The sequence below is a fragment of the Muntiacus reevesi genome, chromosome 3, assembly GCF_963930625.1.
Source record: "Muntiacus reevesi chromosome 3, mMunRee1.1, whole genome shotgun sequence".
In the NCBI taxonomy this organism is placed as follows: domain Eukaryota; kingdom Metazoa; phylum Chordata; class Mammalia; order Artiodactyla; family Cervidae; genus Muntiacus; species Muntiacus reevesi.
Genome location: NC_089251.1, coordinates 253,245,492 through 253,252,270, shown reverse-complemented (window position 1 = coordinate 253,252,270; position 6,779 = coordinate 253,245,492).

Sequence of the window (6,779 nt, the reverse complement as noted above, 5' to 3'; positions counted from 1 at the left end):
GTCAAATGAAGGTTTTGATACCAATAATGAAATATGACTATCTCAAGAACAGCATCATATACCTTAAAATTTTAAACCAAATTGGTTCTCTGACATCTGTACACAAATAAGCTTAAGTAGATATCAATATGTTAGGTCTGTAATGGATATACAGAGTTTTTGTTATGCAGAGAACACCAACTGGCAAAACCAGTTCTATTGTTTAGACAAACACCTTTTAAGTGGGAGTAATATAAAAACTCGGCCACTGCCCCATTCCATAATTGACATCCAACATTCAGATATTTATTTACCAGGTATTTATTGAGCACCCCTAATATACATGCCATGGAATTTAAAGATACATAAGAATTCATTCTGGAAGAAGCTCAATAACTAGGAAAACAGAGTTTTATTCATATAAAGTTGAAAAGAGTAAATTAAAAAAAATTTTTAATTGGCTAGAAAGGAATTTCAGAAGTAAAGTGGTCTTGGTTATATTTTAGGAACTATGTTAATAAGTTGGGCTTCTCCAGTGGTAAAGAATCTACCTGGAATGAAGGAGACTTGGGTTCAACCCCTGGGTCAGGAAGATCCCCAGGAGAAGTATATGGCAACCCACTCTGAGGCAGGAGATAGGTGGATCCCCACAGGATAAAGTGATTGGAGATTCATTCTCTGTGGATCGAAACTCCAAGAAATGAAAATGGCAGGGCAATTAAGGTGAGGAGACATAACCTGAACCACATATTTCTTGTTCTTGAAGTCAGGAGACCTTCCTGACCACACATGCACAGATAAGACTGCTTGAAGGTAAAAGGGGAGTGATGCTAACTAACGCTAGCCTATCCAGATGCCTCTTTGGTAAAACTATCTTGGCTAAGAGATGTGTGCACACACAAGGGAGGATCCTGAGATATACTAAATATGAACCAGGCACTGAATGTGAACCAAGCAAATCAAAATGACTGGCCAAAGGAAACCTGGGAGCAATGCCCCATAAAAGTCATTCAAACTGCCACAAGGGTGAAACTCGGCGACTCTCTCTCTCCCCGAGCCCACTCATGTGTCCGTCCACACGCACTGTAATCTTTTCCTCTACTAAATGCTTTATTTGTTTCAGTACTTTCTGTCTTTGTGGAAATTCTTTTTTGCAAAGCCAAAGGCCAGGATCCTTGTCACTGACTACTAGTCTAGTGGCTAGAAACTGGTGCTTTCAACCCAGCCCAGCATCTGGCTGGGAGCCCAAGCCCTGCTCCAAGCTCTTGCAGGGCAGGCCACCCAAGATCATATCCAGTATTCTTGCCTGGAAAATCCCATGGATAGAGAAGCCTGGTGGGATATAGTCCCTGGGGTCAAAAAGAGTCATGAGTCAGATACGACTTAGCAACTAAACAACAGTATTAATAAATTACACATTAACAAAAGCTATATTTCAGGTTACAGAAAGATCAAATTGGATTTAGTAACCAGTGATGCCTTCACTTAATGGAGAAGATGGACTTGGTTAACATTCCAGCAGCTAAAATGATAGGACATGGTCAGAACTGCAGGGCTGAAATATGGTTTGTAAAGAGGAATACTGAGGGATAGAGAGGAAGGAATGGAGAAGCATCAGCAGCCTTGGATCTTTCCCTCTCTGGTTTATGAGATCCATGGCAGACTGCTTAGCATCTTTGAATGTCTGTTTTCAGATTATAAAATGGAAATTAATAATATCTACTCTGACTTCCTCACAGCTGTGCTATAAAAATCAAATAAGTTCAAGTATGTGGATGTAATACAAATGCATTAAAGTTTCATATGAATGTAAGTTAGTTTTCTTTTTTTTTCTATCAGAGTCTGACCTACATTTTTAAGATGGTAACCTCTTAGATTCTCAAGAAAGAGTTTTAATGGAGTTCATCTCAGCTATTCTGAGACCTAACACTGGTGATTTCTCTAACACCTATCTGTTTTCTCAGATTCACAGTAGAAGTTTTCCCCTGGCATTTTCTAAGTTTTTGATTTCCAAAAAAGACCCATGTCAAGGGTTTCTGCCTCCTGCTACTCGCTATGATGCTGCCTCCAGAATTAAGAAAAACTGCTATACACCTGTGCTCAGTTGAGACTGGCTTCCCCATTATTGCACAACAAAATCTGCATAGCTCACATCTGATGTGGAAATTAATATAGATGAACGGGGACTATAATGCATATTCTCAACACTAAAAGGGGTGTCTGGATTTATTTTGAGAGTAAAAGGAACCAAAGGGTTTTAAAGCACATGTTGGGAGGGTGACAAATAAAACAGACATATGATTTCTTGGGAATATTAATCTTACAATTGGATTAAGAATAAATTGAATGGAAAGGGGATTACTGGTACCAATAATGTGCCAGTGTATTTCATTATCAAGTTTATATATATGTCATCTCATGAATATACAAAATACTTAGTAGATATTAACTTATAGCAGAACTTAACCTAAAAAGGAATTAAGACAGTTTACAAAAATACATACAAAATGATAAATTTAGATTGTAAAAACTCTAAGAGAAAAATAGATGATATGTAAAATGAAGGTAGGAAAGATATAATAAACTGAATGATAATGTTAATGTATAAAATCATGCTTCAGAGTTACTTATCTTTGTTAAAAGGATGCCAAAAATTCACCTGTGTATGTTTTTAGCATCCTAAAGAAAGAAGAAAAGTCAATCTGTTTAAGAAATTAGAATCATAATTTTTAAAATAACACTTTCTCATTTATTCAAATATTTGTTGATTATCTACTATATATAAGGTGAAAGCACAGTTCTATGAGCTACCAGCATAGCGGTGAACAAGATGCCCAAAATATCTGCCTCTTAGAATTTCCATGTGACAGACAGATAATACACAAATATATACTATAAAATCAGGTAGTAAAAAATTGATGGAGGGAAATTAACATATGGAATCAGTTCAGTTCAGTTCAATCACTCAGTTGCGTCTGACTCCCTGTGACCCCATGAACCACAGCACGCCAGGCCTCCCTGTCCATCACCAACTCCCAGAGTCCACCCAAACCCATGTCCATTGAGTCGGTGATGCCATCCAACCATCTTATCCTCTGTCATCCCCTTCTCCTCCTGCCCTCAACCCTTCCCAGCATCAGGGTCTTTTCAAATGAGTCAAATTTTCACATGAGGTGGCCAAAGTATTGGAGTTTCAGCTTCAACATCAGTCCTTCCAATGAACACCCAGGACTGATCTCCTTTAGGATGGACTGGTTGGATCTCCTTGCAGTCCAAGGGACTCTCAAGAGTCTTCTCCAACACCACAGTTCAAAAGCATCAATTCTTCGGTGCTCAGCTTACTTCACAGTCCAACTCTCACATCCATACGTGACTACTGGAAAAACCATAGCCTTGACTAGACAGACCTTTGCTGGCAAAGTAATGTCTCTGCTCTTTAATATGCTATTTAGGTTGGTCATAACTTTCCTTCCAAGGAGCAAGCATCTTTTAATTTCAAGGCTGCAATCACCATCCGCAGTGATTTTGGAGCCCAGAAAAATAAAGTCAGCCACTGTTTCTGTTTCCCCATCTATTTGCCATGAAGTGATGGGACTGGATGCCATGATCTTAGTTTTCTGAATGTTGAGCTTTAAGCCAACATTTTCACTCTCCTCTTTTACTTTCATTAAGAGGTTGTTTAGTTCTGCTTCACTTTCTGCTGTATGGGTGGTGTCATCTGCATATCTGAGGTTATTGATATTTCTCCTGGCAATCTTGATTCCAGCTTTTGCTTCCTCCAGCCCAGCATTTCTCATGATGTACTCTGCATATAAGTTAAAGAGTGACTAAAACAGCAGGTATAGTTATTTCAGATTAAGTAGCCAAGAAAAGCATCTTTGAGGAGGTAATATTTGAGCAGACATGACTGAGGTTGATTTCATTCTGAATTTGGCAGGAAGCCACTGCAGATTTTAAGCAAGGAATGATATGATCTAATTTATATCCTTATAAAAGGATTTCTCTAGCTTTTGCATGAAGAACAGACTGCGGGGTGACAAGAGACAAAGTAGGGAGATAAGTTAGGAGGTTATTCCAACAGATAACATAATGGCCTAGATAAGAGCGACAGCAGTGAAGGTGATGAACAGTCGGATTTGGAATGTATTGTGAAGGGAGCTTGCAATACGAACCAGACATGGATGGTGAAGAAAGCAGCATCTCGGAAGACCCCTTAGTTTTCATATTGATCAAATGAATGGTGAACCTATTTACTGATAGGAAGATGCCTGCACAGAGCAGGTTTAGGAAGCAAAATCAAGACATTAATTTTGATATGCCTATCAGATATCTAAAATGAAGATGCCTGAAAAGCACACATCTGAAGAAGCAGTCAGGACTGATGACAGAAGTGTCATGATAGAATTTAAATATTAACTGAAATTTTAGATAGGACTAGATAAGATTTCTAAGAAGAAGAGAATGTAAATAAAGAGGCCATACCTAAGTACTGAGTCCTACAGGCAGTTCAACACTCAGAGGTTGGTGAGTTATTTTCTCCTTGCACACCATCCCCTCTAAGGTGATCAATCATTTCAGTTTGCTCAAGATTGAAGGCTTTCCCAGCTTGCAGGATTTTGAGGGCCAAAGCCAGAAAGTCTCAGGCAAATTAAATGAGTTGGTCACCCTAAACCATCAATCCATCCGTTTTCACTCTTTCTTCCCTGCTCTGTGCCCCAGGAAGCTGACCTCAACAGACTGCCATCACCCCAGCTCCCTTCCCTCTGTCTTTCTAGGGTTCAGCAAATGGGAGGCATCAGCAGATTTGAAGGTGGGATGAAAGGCATGGATATTTATTTCTGTCCACCTCCACCTCCCTGAAAAAAAAAGGGGGGGGGGGATTTCACTCCCATGGAGCATGCCTTTGTGAGGAACCCAAGGCCTTTTTCCAAGCTCCATTGCTATACCCCATCCCCCTGAGCAGGGGGATGGGTAATAGCTTCCTGCTGACGCTAACTCCCAGGGGCTTCATAGACTGTACACAGCAAAGTCCTGCTGCCACTAACCAGTACTCGCCTGTCTAAATATCCCCTAAGTTAAACTCTCCCAGGTCAAAAATGATAAAGCTAACAATAGCTTGGGAAGAGCAAGAGGGTGCAAGGAAGGGCAGTGAGGTGGAAAGGAGCAAGGAAGTTCAGGAACTTGAGAAGCCCGGGGAATTGTGAATCATCAAAGTCGGTGATACTCAGTTTGGTAATACCTTCTCCTAAGAGGGGTTTTATAAACTTGTGGCAGTGTTTTTTGCTCTCATAATGATTGTGAGGGTGCTACTGGTATTTAGTAAGCAGGAACTAGGGAGTTTGAGGTCCTCCTATATTCTGGATAGTTCCAGTTATCAAAAAATTGCCTCATGTCCTGGTAGGTTTTAAAATACCTGGTTGAGCATTCTTAAAAGTAGGGGGGACAGAGGAATCGGGTGGAGAGGGAGGTGGGAGGGGGGATTGGGACGGGGAATACGTGTAACTCTATGGCTGATTCATATCAATGTATGACAAAACCCACTGGGGGGAAAAAAAAAAGTAGGGGGGAAAGGTTTGATCTGATCTTAGACTCTATTTCAATGTAACATATTTTTGCAGAGTTTTAATACATATTTTACATTTTCAATAAATGCAAACACCATGTAAATCAAAGGGAGGTTGTAAGGATTTATTTGGAAATTTACAAAAGTAACTCATCATTTCAGAAAAATTATGTTATGACAGCATGGTATTTAATTCTCCATTATAACAATCACTTCAGTAGGTAATTCTACATTTATTGCAAGCAGATTTCTATTTATGTCTTCTAGTATAGTTGTGTTAGAGCAACCATATATTAAAGTACATATGTTATTTTTTCTTATATTACCATTAGGCAATTATATTGATTTTTAAATATTCTGTATATTGGCAGATGATATAATCTATGAAATTTATTTCAAAATAGAAAAAAGGAGCATAACAATTTACACTGTAAAACATATAAATATTTGCTATGAGGGAGGTAGTGGGTCTGATACAGGTAAGAATAACTGATAAACATGGACACTGAAATCAATGAGAATGATAACAGCTAACTGGTAGAGAGAGTCTGATGCTAAAAATGAGAAGGAATGACTAGGACCATGGCTCTGAAACTTTGCTGCACTTTCAGATCACCTGGGGAGTTTCTGTGAGTCCTACTACTCAGGGCTGGCCACATCAGAATTTCTGGGTGAGACCTAAGCATCAGTATTTTAAAAAGTTCTCCAGTATGTCAAATCTGAAAATCTCTAAATGTAGAGATCGGGAGAACACTACAACAAGGAGGTTTTGAAGGCGATCAAATCTGATGGAATTTCATTTAAAGAATCAGTGGTTTTCCAGGAGTGGAGAAAGGGGAAAAAATGGCTAAAATTGACAATGGGGAGCAAGAACCCCATTCCACCTCTGAGTCTAAAGAAAATAACAGTCCCCACTGGAAAGACTTTCAGTAATCTGGAACCCTCACGAGTGACAGATTTAATTATGAGGAATAACAGTAAATTAGAGGAATGCAGTAAAGGGAACATTTAAGAATGAGGTTGGGGATAAGAGGATGTTTGCTACATTTCAGAGGCACAGTGGAAGGGCATAGAGTAGCTGAGAAAGGAGACAAGTTTGAGTTATATTAGGAGATTACAGAGAATACGCTGATAAAAAGAGTTCCAGGAATAACCCGTGAGAGACAGATGGAACACATGATAGGCTCTGTCTTGATGTCTTTAGAGGAAGATGGACAACCATTCTGCCGGTGCTTGG